Genomic DNA, 14,586 nt, shown 5'->3' with positions numbered 1-14,586 from the left:
CACCACAGCCCGGTTGGTCCGGCACTCCTTGGAGGAATAAATCTAGTTTCCTCTTGAAAATGTCCACGGTTGTTCTGGCAATATTTCTTATGCTTGTGTGCATATATGATGCATATTTGTATCCTTTACAATATGTATACAGCAGAATGTTCATAATGTTCCATGAAACTGTGATACATGTGTCAGTAATGTGTCCACAATAAATGTTTATTGTCGCAATATTACGTGTTAAAAATTCACTAAAATTACAATATGTACAGTTTCACACACTATTTACACAGTAACACACTGTATTACACACTCAGTACTTCGGAAGTGAGTAATAATCAATGAAGTAGTCCAGGGTACACAGCGCAACTTCGCTCTCGTTGCACCAGGTACAGATAGAATTTCGCTTCCTGTTTCTTTGTTCTGTGTGCTTGCAAATAACGCACTCATGTACACCCTTGGCATTAGTACCTGTAGGTAGTATGTAGCCAAGCTTGTAAAATGTAAGGTAGTCTTGAAAAGATTACAGGGAAAGATCAATTTGTAAGGTAGTCATGAAAAGATCCCCTTGTAAGGTCCCACACAAGAAGAGATTCAGCCAGCCTCAAAGAGTGTCCGTCAGTAAAGAAGAGATTCAGCTATTCTTGAAAATATCTATGGAAAACACCACCATGGAAGCCGCTAACACTGCTCATCTATGCTACTTGTATCAGATGCATCATCAATGAATGCAGAAAACGATTCATCTATGTATCATCTAAATAAATTGGAGATAGCATAGATGGGCAAGGGTGGCGCTCAGAGCTACAACTGGATACGCTCGCTGTATCGTCCTCATAGGTGCTGTATCACTTGCATCTGATCTTTGTGTTAGGTCCTATTGCGTCTAGCTTCACCAATATTATGACCCTTATATTCTTTAAACATTAAGGTTTGAATTTCACCGACAAAGCACGATCTTTCAACTTGCGTCGGACAGGTGTTTGGGAGCCAGAGGCGCGTGTGTCACTCGGTACTAACCCAGCCAGCAGCCCTAGGGCATAAGGGGAATTTTTTCCTAGATGGCTACCTCTCACTGGAGGTCCTAAGAGTCCATTTCGTACACAACCAACCTCGCACACATTTAGAATGGGTACGAAAAAATCAAAATGAGTTTTCTCAGTTGGCAAACCGCGTATTCTCGGTTGGCGCAGTTAAGTGGTTAAGGAGCGTCTGGGATCTTCTCTGATGTAGGTTCGAACCCTCTTCACGGCCCTTATGGATTGATTGATTTATTTAATTTATATACAAGAAGGTACATTGTGTCAGAGAATACATAGCATGGTATTTACAATCTTGTAAAGCCACTAGTACGCGCAGTGTTTCGGGCAGGTCATTATCTAACTATTACCTAACAGCTAATTTTAAGTAGGTAAATTCTAGCAGAATTAATAAAATGATAACATACATTGCAAGAAAAAAAAATGAGATGAGAGAGAATAGTAAGTATATTAAAGCACATTGGTTTATTAAAGCTCTGGTTGATTACATTGTCAACTTGATTGTTAATTTAAACAAGATTAACAGACACCATACAGCAGATTGATAGCACATATAAGAAGACAGCAATGATCACAATGGTAAAGCCATTATTCATTTATTACTCTTATGTTCTTTGTACACAATCTTTTGAATAATAATAATATTTTTAATATTATTATTTACACATAAAATCACACTAACGTGATATACATCAATGAGAAAATTCACTCGGGCTGTGAGGCGATGCGAACCTGCAATGTTTGCGTCACCTCACAGCCCCAGTGGATTGTTCATTGATGTATAACTCCTTAGTGCGATTTTCTGTGTATCTGAAGATGGGCATACGGTGTTCAACTACAATACTTAACCCCTTCACCTGAGTGCTTAGGGGCCTTACGTAAAACTTGGCCTGGCTTCAGGACTTCCTGTGATATCAGTAGAAATCTGATTGTAAGACTTTTAGGAAGTCAGTGGTGGTACAGTGGTAGAGTATGCAGCTGGCAATGCCTTGGTCATGGGTTTGCAACACCACACAGTCCCAGTAGATTTTCTCTATTATTATTATTATTATAAAAATTATCATATTCGATATTCCAATGTCCACACCCCAACACTGCCATAGGCCTATTTCCACACCCCAACAATTGCATGTTGAGGTGTAAGACAATGGTGGAGCAGAAAGTACTCAAGAACTTACGGATGATGAGAGTGCGAGGAACAAGGTGGTCAGGTGGAGCCAGTGACTCCTTCCTTCAACAGTTTTGTCTCTCCCTCGTGGTATATCCTCAATGGTGTGGCCTCACCACACACTTACACTGTCACAAGTGTCCTGAGAGTACTGTGAGAGGGACAATTTGGCGGGTATTGTGGACACAGGTCTTTAAGACAGGCGAACTTCACGAGTCGTGGAGACGTCTATAGCAACCTTTGTTGTGATGACGTCACTCGCTCGCTCGCTTACCCACCACGGTGCTCTTCCCATTTTCTTTGGTTACTGATCTTTGCTGACGTTTATTTATTTTATTTTATTTTATTTATTTATTTATGCATATACAAGAATGTACATAAGGAATGTGAGGATACAATTATGGTAATTACAGTCTTGTAAAGCCACTAGCACGCGCAGCGTTTCGGGCAGGTCCTTAATCTAAGAAAATTTTAAGGAGGTAAATACTTGCAAAATTTATAGACAAAAAAATGATAACAGATTACATGGAATGAAAAAAAAAAAAAAGATGAGAGAAAATTATAGGTACAGTATATTAAAGCACATAGGTAGCTATGATTGATTGCAATGACAGCTTAAAATGGTAGTTGACAACAAATTGGTAGGCACAATACAGCAGAAACAATATAAGATTGATTGCAATGACAGCTTGAATGGTAGTTGACAAAAATTGGTAGTCACAATACAGCATATGGCTAGCACATAAAAGAAGACAGCAATGAACAAATGATAAGGTTGTTTGATATTACATAAAAATTAGGAGATTGGGTACCACTAGGTACAGAGCAAATTTAAAGCTCAGTGTAGGAAACTAAATAGATGAAGTTAGGTACTTTTTGGTTTTGCTTTTAAATAAGGCAAAAGTTTTACAGTTTTTCAATTCACTAGGGAGTGAGTTCCATAGACTAGGTCCCTTAATTTGCATAGAGTGTTTACACAGATTAAGTTTGACCCTGGGGATATCAAAGAGATATTTATTTCTGGTGTGGTGATAATGGGTCCTATTACATCTGTCCAGGGAGAGTTTCAGAGCATGGTTTGCATTTAAGAACAGGGTTTTGTAAATGTAGTTGACACAAGAGAATGTGTGGAAGGAGTTAATATTTAGCAAGTTTAGAGATTTAAACAAGGGAGCTGAGTGTTGTCTGAAAGCAGAGTTAGTTATTATTCTGATAGCAGATTTTTGCTGTGTGATGATGGGCTTAAGGTGGTTTGCAGTGGTAGACCCCCATGCACAGATACCATAATTAAGATAGGGGTAGATTAGTGCATAATATAGTGAGAGGAGAGCAGAGTTAGGAACATAATATCTGATTTTGGAGAGTATACCAACTGTCTTAGAGACTTTCTTAGTTATGTGTTGAATGTGGGTGCTGAAGTTGAGTCTCTTGTCTAGGAATAGGCCAAGAAACTTGCCATCATTTTTATTACTGATGTTAATGTTGTCTATCTGTAGGTGAATTGCATTTGATGATTTGCTTCCAAATAAGATGTAGTAAGTCTTTTCGATGTTTAATGTTAGTTTGTTCGTTGACATCCATAAGTGGACTTTTTTAAATTCATTATTCACAACATTATTTAGTGTATGTGGGTTGAGGTTTGAGTAGATAAGGGTAGTATCGTCAGCAAACAATATAGGTTTGAGAATATTAGAGACATTAGGCAGATCGTTTATATATATAAGAAATAGAAGAGGTCCTAAGATGCTGCCCTGTGGCACTCCAACGGTAATTGGTAGAGTGGAAGAAGTTGTATCATTGATGGTTACATATTGGTGTCTGTCACTAAGATAGGATCGGATGTAGTCAAGGGCAAGGCCTCGGATTCCATAATGCTGGAGTTTAAATAAGAGGTAGTTGTGATTAACAGTATCAAAGGCTTTTCTTAGGTCAATGAAGAGTCCAATCGGAAACTCATTTTTGTCAAGGGCTGAGTAGATAATGTCAAGGAGACTAATGATTGCATCATTGGTACTCTTTTGGGACCGGAAGCCAAACTGGCAGGGGCTGAGTATGTCGAATTTTACGAGGTAGGAATAGAGCTGTTTGTAAATAATTTTTTCAAATATTTTTGATAGAATGGGTAGATTTGATATTGGTCTATAATTGTTTATGTCCGCCGGATTGCCTCCTTTATGGACTGGCGTTACTCTTGCTTTTTTGAGGATATCAGGGAAGGTGTGACACTCTATAGATTTGTTGAACAGTAGTGCTATGGGTGGGGCAAGGGCATGGGAGGCTCTCTTGTACACAATGGACGGAATTTCACTGGTGTTCCCTGCCTTGGTTTTTAGAGAGTGTATGATGGACACAACATCTGCCGGGCTGATTGGTGAAAGGAGAAGAGAGTTTGGATAGCTGCCTGAGAGATATGTGTTAATATGTGTCTGAGTCTGTGGGATTTTACTGGCAAGATTAGCACCAACCGATGAAAAGAAACTATTAAATTCATTTGCCATTTCTAAATCAGTTGACGGTATATCCCCATCCTTGTAGAGTTTTATTTGGTTATGTGAGTGTTGTTTAGTTCCTAGGATACTAGAGATAGTTTTCCAAGTGTTTTTCATGTTGCCTTTTGCTTCATTGAATCTATTCACATAATATGCAAGTTTTGCCTTTCTTATGATACTGGTAAGCATTGATGAGTACCTTTTAGCTACTTCCTTTGAAACTAGGCCAATCCTAACTTTCTTTTCATATTCATGTTTCTTGTTGATTGAGTTGAGAATGCCATTTGTGAGCCATGGATTGTTTAATCTTTTGTCAGTTACTTGCTTTGTAAGAAGGGGACAATGAAGGTTGTAGAGGCTTAGAGTTTTGGAGAGGAAGAGGTTAGCTAATGAATTTATATCATGGGTATTATTGAATTCAGAATCCCAGTTAATATTGTGAAGTGCCTCTGTAAGATTGTCTAAAGCTGATTCACTGTGTAGCCTAAATGAAAATTTCTTGCTTTTTGGTGGTGTTATGTCCATGTTCGCTATGAGAAAGGTAGGATAGTGGTCAGTTGTTCTGTCGTAGATTATACCAGATACAAGGGGAGCTGTTATGTTTGTCCATATGTGGTCCAAGGTAGTGGCTGATGTTTGAGTGACTCGGGTAGGTTAGGTGATAGTGGGGATTAGCATACAGGAGTTCATGCTGTTAAGGAAATAGTCAACTTGAGAGCAGTTTTGTTGACCCAGGTCAATATTAAAGTCTCCTCCCAGAATGATGTGGTTTTTGTTGAGATTGTTGTTTATAATAAGATTCCTTAGGTTGTCTGAGAAAGAAGCTATGTTAGTATTAGGAAATCTATAGATGGCTCCAATAGTCAAAGAGGATTTAAGGGATTTAATTGTAAACTGAGCAAAAGTATATTCACAGTAGTCATCTCTGTCACTAATAACACTGTTGCAGATAAATGTATCTCGGTAATATATAGCTGTGCCACCACCTTTTTTATTAGGCCTACAGTTATGAATGGCTTTATAACCAGCTAAGTTGTAGAGTTGGGTATAGTCTTTATTTAGCCAAGTTTCTGTTAAAATAATGAACGATAGGTTAGTACCTAGTGCTGTGAGTAGTGCATTTAAATCGTCAAAATGTTTACCAAGTGATCTAACATTTTGGTTATAAACTGATAGATAGGTGCTATTTTGGAGTTTGTTTTTAGCCTGGTGTGCTGTGAAATACTTGCAATAATGATGATCAATGTGCTGGTTGGTGTAGATATGAGACAGAAGATTTTGATCAGGATCAATATCAGTGTGCATAGAGATGCAGAGGGATCACGATACAAGATACACGATAAAGCAAAACACAAGAATAAGAGCAGATACAATAAAATAGTAACAATTTAGAAGTAAAATAAAGATCCAATAGATAGCCAGGGAGGACACAGAAGTTACATAAAATAAAACACAAAAAATCAGTAGAGACTGACAATATAAATGTAAAATAAAAAATAATAAGAAAAATAATAATCATAAAAAAATGATCTTGAAGATAATTAGCTTAGTAATGGTTAATTAACAGGGTAATAAAAAGCCCTAGGTTTAGTGACAAGGGGATTAACTAAGAACAAATAATTAAGAGTATAAAACAGGCAAAGATGACAAACAAAAAATAAAGTAAAAATTAAAATAAAAATAAAAATAAACACCTTTGGAAAGGAAAGGCAGAGCTTAAGTACACTTTGGTTGTATGTGAGACTACAAATTATGTTCTGGTTATTCAGCTGATATCCCACAGTCATCCAGGAAAGAAGTGAGGTGTGCCTCAGTGGTTATGACATAAGTTTTTCCAGAGTCAGTCTTCCTAGCTATTATTTTACCATCGCGCACAAAACAATGTTTAATAGCAGTTTAACCTGAGAGCCACTAATACTGGTGGCCTCAACGAGGACAGGAAGTTGGCGGCTTGTCAAAGGTCCTACCCATTTGCCTGGATGATCTTTTCTATCTGTATTTTAAAACCCAGTAGAGTTTTGGTGTTTACCTTACCTACTCCTTGGCGGGTAGGCTGTTCCACGGGTTTACAACCATACGGGTGAAGAAGCCTCTCCTGTTTTCTGTCCTACATTGTGGCTTGTTGAGCTTGAACCCTTTGCTCCTCGTTCGTATTACATCTGACCTTTTGAAGAAAGTGTCCGGATTGACATCGTCCAAATTGTTGACTTGTGATGGACTCTACTACCGGGACCCTGGACTCTACTACCGGGACCCTGGACTGTACTATCAGGACCCTGGACTGTACTACCGGGACCCTGGACTGTACTACCGGGACCCTGGACTGTTCTACTGGTGTAAGGGGGGCTAGCCTTTAACCCTCACTTTCCTGGTTAAATGCTGGTCGTTACTAAGTAAAACTATATACAGGAACCAGAGTATGTGCTGTGTAGCCTATAATAGTTCACCTCGTCAAGATCTAAACATTTGACAGTTTAGATGTCACGGCTGGAGGATACTGTACCCTTCTATGTTATACTGCAACTCTGAAGTTCTCCGCCACCACCTGCTACCCACTGATTAGTTTCCTCAATTGACGGTGGAGCAGGATACCCTCAACTAGGCATAAACCCCGAAAATGGATCCCCAGTTATCGGAAAAGGATGGGATAAGATTTCGACGTTAGTGTGGGAATTAAATCTAAGTATAAAGGGACTATCTTTGGTATTAAATAAATGCTTGCTGGCTTACAGGGCAGTTATAGCCCCGCTCCTGTGCCAGGTAAGTCCACTACGGGCTCACCATAGCCCGTGTTACTTTGGAACTTTTGTTGTAAGCAGCTGAATCTAAAGCAGCTGCAGGCTTACAGGGGGAACCCAAGTTTCAAACACGAGGACTTAAGATCAACAACAATGAAAAATTATCGTTGGGGAAATTCCACTAAACACCACAAATTCTATAACAGATTTATTACAGCAAAGATTAACACTGAAAATAATGGTAAGTTTCAAACGTTCTATCTGAACACTTCCTAAACTGAATACTGAATACAAAAATGATGTGGACTCTACACTGTACTAAAACTTCAGAGACAGATACCTTAAACACCACAGACAGGCCAGTTGTTCAGCCTTACTCTCTGAGAGATGTTGACCCCCAGGAAGCCTCCAACACACACTAACTAACCTCTCCACACTGACCTCTCACAGGCTGACCCAGGCTAGTTGTTCAGCCTTACTCTCTGAGAGATGTTGACCTCCAGGAAGCCTCCATCACACACTAACTAACCTCTCCACACTGACCTCTCACAGGCTGACCCAGGCTAGTTGTTCAGTCTTACCCTCTGAGAGATGTTGACCCCCAGGAAGCCTTCAACACACACTAACTAACCTCTCCACACTGACCTCTCACAGGCTGACCCAGGCCAGTTGTTCAGCCTTACTCTCTGAGAGATGTTGACCCCCAGGAAGCTTCCATCACACACTAACTAACCTCTCCACACTGACCTCTCACAGGCTGACCCAGGCTAGTTGTTCAGTCTTACCCTCTGAGAGATGTTGACCCCCAGGAAGCCTTCAACACACACTAACTAACCTCTCCACACTGACCTCTCACAGGCTGACCCAGGCTAGTTGCCAGATTAATCTTTGAAAATGATTATTAACTAAAATCCAGTATTTGTCACTGAAGGTGACTTTATTATTCCAAAACAATTGGGATTTATCTAGATACAAGAGCCAGATTAATTACAATATTCAGTAGCACTTGTATTTCACTAATTACATGATTTAGGAAACTAGACTGGGTACTTATTTTCCAATGACGAAATACTTTTTCATATATACAAATCTTACTGAAGTCAAATGCTTCTTAGGTAACATACAAGACTTATTCTCTGTTCTCAATTGACGTTAATTTTAACATAAGTGCTTAACCATGATTGATAATTCCTCCTAATTCTGTAATATCTTTCATAATTCAAGTTCAAGTATGTTTATTGAGATAAGCAATAAATACATCTCAAAGGGATAGAGTAGCTTAGGCTATTTCTACCCCCCTCTACTTCAAGTCCCTCAAGGGGCGCACAAATTCAGTGAGTACAAATAGACATATAACAGTACAAGAATCCCATTTAACATTGCATACAGCAAGTACAGCATATAATTGTTATATTCTTGGGGCAAAATTCTTGTAGCTCCTAAGTATACTGTCTATTATACCATTATCACACATCCAAACAATTTGATGTGGTACACTATTTATTTCCTTATTTCTATATTTTTCAATAAGTTGACACTCTAATACATAATGTTCTAAGGTGTGGGCGTACGGCATACTACATAATTTACACTCCTTATCTTTTTCACTGACATCAACACCGTATTGCCAGATATATTTATATCCTAATCGTAATCTCATGTAAATTGAATCCTTCCAAGTAGACTTTCCTTTACCATAAGTGAAGGACAAATTTGTATTTATTATTGAATAATTCTTAAGTGTGTTACTACTGTCCACCATTGCCATTCTCTTTATCATTTCTTCACCCTCCTGAATCACCTTGAGTCTTGTTTTTATTTGTTTCAAGGTTAACTGACATACAACATCAACAAGAGTTTTTTCAGTGGCTCTCTTCGCTATGTCATCAACTACCTCATTCAACAGTATTCCCACATGTGAAGGGATCCACATGAATCTTACTTTATACCCAGTTTTTTCTAGTCTCTTAACATTCTCTCTACACTCTATCACAATATTCTGATATACTGGGCGTCTGCTATTTAAAAACTCTAACGCTCCTCTGCTGTCAATAAAGAAGTTTTAGTTTAGTTCATTTATTATGCACCCCATACCCATCTTGTGGGCGGTAGTGGAAAGGGTTACAGAGGCACATAATGGGCTCAGGGACTGAACCCCACAATTCAGATTCAGATTCAGATGTTTATTCAGGTAAGGTATATACATACAAGTGATGTTACATTAATGGATTGATATATAGATAGAGCTAGTACATACAATGCCTAAAGCCACTATTACGCAATGCGATTCGGGCAAGAAAAACATTAATATCTAGAACTTAATACTAATTGAGCATAAAGAATAAAAAGTGTTGAGAACAAATACAAATAAAGATAAAAAAAAGGGGGAACATGACTGAAAAAGCAGCACAAATACAATAGGTTGACAAACAGTGTTGATTAAAAAAAAGAAAATAACAGACATGGGTTGACAATAGAGGAGTGAGGTAGATTACAGGGAATTTATTAGGTAGTGTTTAGTTTTTATCTTAAACTGGTTGAGAGAGGTACAGTCTTTAACATGGTTGGGAAGGTCATTCCACATTCTGGGCCCCTTGATTTGCAGAGCATTTCTAGTTTGATTAAGTCGTACTCTAGGAATATCAAAACTGTATTTATTTCTGGTGTGGTGCTCATGGGTTCTGTTACAACCATCTATGAAGCTTTTGAGATCAGGATTGGCATTATAGTTTAGCGTTTTATATATGTATAATACACATGAGAGAATGTGCAGTGACTTAATATCTAACATATTCAGAGATTTGAGTAGGGGTACCGAGTGATGTCTGGGGCCAGAGTTGGGTATTGTTCTAATAGCAGCTTTGTGTTGGGTAATTAGAGGACGTAAGTGATTTTGGGTAGTAGAACCCCAAGCACAAATACCATAGTTGAGATAAGGATAGATAAGGGAGTAATAGAGAGTCACCAGGGCAGGGCGTGGTACATAATATTTGATCTTAGAAAGAATGCCCACAGTTTTTGAAACTTTTTTTGATATATTTAGAATGTGTCCCTGGAAATTCAGCTTGTGGTCAATGAGAATGCCAAGGAATTTGCCATCTAATTTGTTACAAATTTGGGTATTGTTTATTTTGAGATTTATTTGACTAGAGGATTTATTGCCAAACAGAATATAGAAAGTTTTGTCAATGTTAAGGGTGAGTTTGTTGGCAGTTAGCCAAAGATGGACTTTATTTAGCTCAGTATTTACTGTGGCATTTAGAGCAAGAGGGTCAGGACTGGAGTAAATGAAGGTTGTGTCGTCAGCAAATAGAATTGGTTTGAGGTGTTGGGAGGCATTTGGAAGGTCATTAATGTAGATGAGAAAGAGGAGAGGGCCAAGTATGCTGCCCTGAGGAACACCAATGTTGATGGGTAGGGTGGGAGAAATTGTATTATTCACAGAAACATATTGGAGCCTGTCAGTAAGGTAGGACTCGAGGTATTGTAGGGAGTGTCCTCTGACTCCATAATGATGTAATTTAAGAAGAAGGTTATGGTGGTTGACAGTATCAAAAGCTTTACGCAGGTCCACAAATAACCCAACAGGGAACTCATTTTTATCAAGAGCTGTATGAATCGAGTTAAGCATACTAATAAGTGCATCGTTAGTGCTTTTTTTGGGTCTGAAGCCATATTGGCAAGGGCTAAGTATATTGAGTTTGGCTAAATATGAGTAAAGCTGCTTATATATTAGTTTTTCACAATTTTTTGACAAGTTTGGCAGGATTGATATAGGTCTGTAGTTGTTAACATCTGTGGGATCACCACATTTGTGGACAGGCGTTACTCTCGCTTTTTTTAGAATATCTGGAAAGGTTTGGAGTTCAAGTGACTTGTTGAAGAGCAAAGCAATAGCAGGGGCTAAAGATCTGGAGGCTTTTTTGTAAATTAAAGTTGGTATCTCCTCAAGGGCACCAGACTTGGTTTTAAGGGAAAGGATTATCTCATTGACGTCAGTGGAGTTAATAGGCTTTAGGTACAGAGACTGTGGATAGTTACCTGTAAGATAGTCCTTAATGTCAGTACTGGAAGATGGAATATCATTTGCAAGGGATGAACCAATGGAAGAGAAGAACCTATTGAACTCAATAGCAGAATCAGAGGCTGAAAGCTGACCATCGTTATTAGACAGGAGAGTCGGTTTGTTATTTAAAGATTTCTTTGATCCCAATATTTGTGAAATTGTGCTCCAAGTTTGTTTAATGTTGCTCTTTATTTGGGTAAATTTATCTTCGTAGTATTTAGTTTTGGCTCGTCTAATTATCTTAGATAGCAATAATGAGTAATTCTTTGAGAATTCTTTGGAGACAATTCCTAACCTATACTTCTTCTCAAGGTCGTGTTTTTTGTTAATGGATTTCAGTATTCCCTTTGTAAGCCAAGGATTGTTAAGCCTTTTGCTTGTGACTTGTTTTGTAAGCCTAGGACAGTGGGTGTTATAAAGGCTAAGAGTTGTTTGTAGAAAAGATTGCACTGCTAGGTTGATGTCCCCTATGTTACCTAACTCGGACTCCCAGTTGACATTATCAGCAGCAGTTATAAAATTGTTTATAGCAGTTTCATTGTGCAGCCTAAAGCTTAACTCCCTTGTTTCTAGAGGTGGTTTGATAATGTTAGTTAAGAGAAATGTGGGGTAATGGTCTGTAGTGCTATCGGTGATTATACCTGAAGTAAGCGGAGAGGTTATGTTGGTCCAGATGTGATCTAGAGTCGTGGCAGTGCTATCAGTGATTCTAGTAGGTCTAGTGATTAAGGGTATGAGGAAGCAGGAATTCATACAGTTGAGGAAGCTAACAGCAGTAGGGTGTTCTGGCTCGCAGAGGTCAATATTAAAGTCCCCTGCGATAATTAGGTGGTTTTTGTTCAGTCTGTTATCAAGTATTAGATTTCTAAGGTTTGAGTTGAATTCAGACACATCAGTGTTGGGAATTCTATAGACTGCACCCACAGACAGGACAGACTCGGCACCCTTGACTCTGAAGCTGGCGAAGATTTACTCCCCATAGCAGTCTCTAGTTCTAATTTCTTTTAAGCATGTTAGTTCTTGGTGGTAGTAAAGAGCAGTGCCACCACCTCTCTGAAGTTGACGACAGTTGTGAATTGCTGAGTAGTTAGGCATGTTAAAGAGTTGAGTAGTATCCTCTTTCAACCATGTTTCAGTAAGTATAATAAAAGAGAATTTGTTGCCAATAGTTTCAATCAAGGCACTAACATCATCGAAGTGTTTACCTAGGGATCTAACGTTCAAATTGATTACAGAGATATTGTGATTATGAGTTAATACATTGTTTACATCATGTGCTGCAAAATATCTGCAATTTAGATCATTAAAGTGATTATTGTCATAGATAGTGGATAAGAGGTTAAGTTCTGGGTCTATACTTGTCTGCATAAAAAAAGCTGATTGCAGAATCAGAAATAAGTAGAAATAAGCTATAAAATAGGGAAAAATATATACACAATACTGTACAAAACAAACACAAAAGGGGCTTACAGGGGTACAATGGAGTAAGGGAGTATGGCTAGGCTAGGCAACCTAGGTAATAAATGAGATTAAAGAAAAAACATATAAACATGGACTATACAAAACACAAGATATAGAAATACAAAACAAAAAAATATAAGCAAGACTAAGCAATACAAAAAACAAATTGAGCAAAAATGAAAAAAAATGAGGTAGATTGCTTACGAGTACTCTCAGGTACACTGTAAGTAACAATTTGCAATTTGAGATGCAGGCAAAGCCAGGGGTACAATGGAGTAAGGGAGCATGGCGAGGCTAGGCAACCTAGGTAAAAAATGAAATCAAAGAAAAGTTGAATAATAAACATAGGCAAATTTAAGCTAATGATTAATAACTATAGATAGTTCAGTTATGACTATATAATTAAAAAGACCTGAAGAGCTACTTAATACACTCAATTAAATAATTTCGGTAAATGACTAGGTAAGAGTAAGTTAAAAATTAAGTCAGAAAATGAACCAAGGAGACTTAGGATACCTAGCCCCACTAGTTGACAGGGGGTTAATTAAGTTAATTCATTGGGAGTGATAAGGTGAGACAAACCACATTGGGAGAGGAAAGTGTTGAGGTTTTCTTCTTTAGTAATTGTAAACATTTTGCCCTCTGCGGTTTTTCTCACCTTTATCAGACCATCTCTAACGAAGCACTGATGAATCGCATCTGGGTTATGTTGACGGATTTGACGCAGGCGGTAGAGGATTTGCTGTCTGTTCCTGGTCAAGCACTCGTTGATGTATAATCCCTTCCGTTGGGATGCAGCTGTCCGGACTAGATGGGATTTCGTGAACTGGGAAGACAGCTTCAGGCGAATTTTCCGTTGGTTTAGACCTGATGGATTCTTTTTGCCTACTCTGTAGGCAGCAATAACGTCAGTTTTGTTTAGACTGAGCTGCAATTTGTTTTTTAAGAGATCCTGAGCTATTTCGACACAATTTTCACCTTCATGTTCCACAGGTATATCTTGGGACGACACGATAACAGAGTCTAGCAGCTTTTGCTGGTCTTGTTCCTCCTGGGAGACGGAACGTTGGGCTGAAAATGTACTGATACATGCAGTCATTTTGTTGAGGGCTTCCTCCTGTTTTTTAATGGCTTCATCAGTTTTCAGAAGGTTGCTTTCCTCACGGAGATCATTTAAATCATGCTGTAGTTGGTCTTGGCTTGCCTTGCAGTTTCTAATTTCCTCGCGGAGGAGGGTTATTTCTTGTTGTTGTTGTTGGAGATTAGCGCGGATCGCTAGATTCCCATTTAGAAGACTCAAGATGATAGCATTTTGTGACTCGAAGACTAGGCACAACTTTTTGAACCACTGATTCTCGGTCCAGTTAGTGAATTCCGGTGAGGGACCGGAAGCTCGCTTGAGTTGCTTATACTGGGATGCTAGCATGTTCATAGGAGAGGGTTGAGAGAACTCTGCTCCCTTGCTCAATGGGGTGGAGGGGAGGGCAGCCCCGCCACCCCGGACCCCAGAGCTTCCAGACGGAGAAACACGGATATTGTTAGAGTTGGCCGGGATGGATGCCTTGTTAAGGGGTTTGTTGCCCTTATTTCCCTGCACAGTCACATTTTTAGGAGACATGATTGGTTAGAATGGACT

The 14,586-nt window shown here is 38.8% G+C and overlaps 2 protein-coding genes across 2 annotated transcripts in view; one reads left to right on the top strand and one right to left on the bottom strand.

Moving 5' to 3' along the window:
* LOC123768366 (uncharacterized) overlaps positions 1-2,440 on the bottom strand; it is a 48,227-nt gene extending 45,787 nt beyond the window's left edge. Inside the window, exon 1 of the mRNA XM_069325786.1 lies at positions 2,207-2,440. The gene's annotated coding sequence lies outside the window, so the exon portion shown is untranslated. The remainder of the gene's footprint in view (positions 1-2,206) is intronic.
* The window catches only part of LOC138365565 (tripartite motif-containing protein 59-like), a 597,995-nt gene that overhangs the window by 167,545 nt on the left and 415,864 nt on the right, over positions 1-14,586 (top strand). The gene's annotated exons all lie outside the window — the stretch shown is intronic.

The sequence above is a fragment of the Procambarus clarkii genome, chromosome 17 (assembly GCF_040958095.1).
Source record: "Procambarus clarkii isolate CNS0578487 chromosome 17, FALCON_Pclarkii_2.0, whole genome shotgun sequence".
NCBI classification, from domain to species: Eukaryota; Metazoa; Arthropoda; class Malacostraca; order Decapoda; family Cambaridae; genus Procambarus; species Procambarus clarkii.
This window is presented reverse-complemented; position numbering and strand designations above follow the sequence as displayed.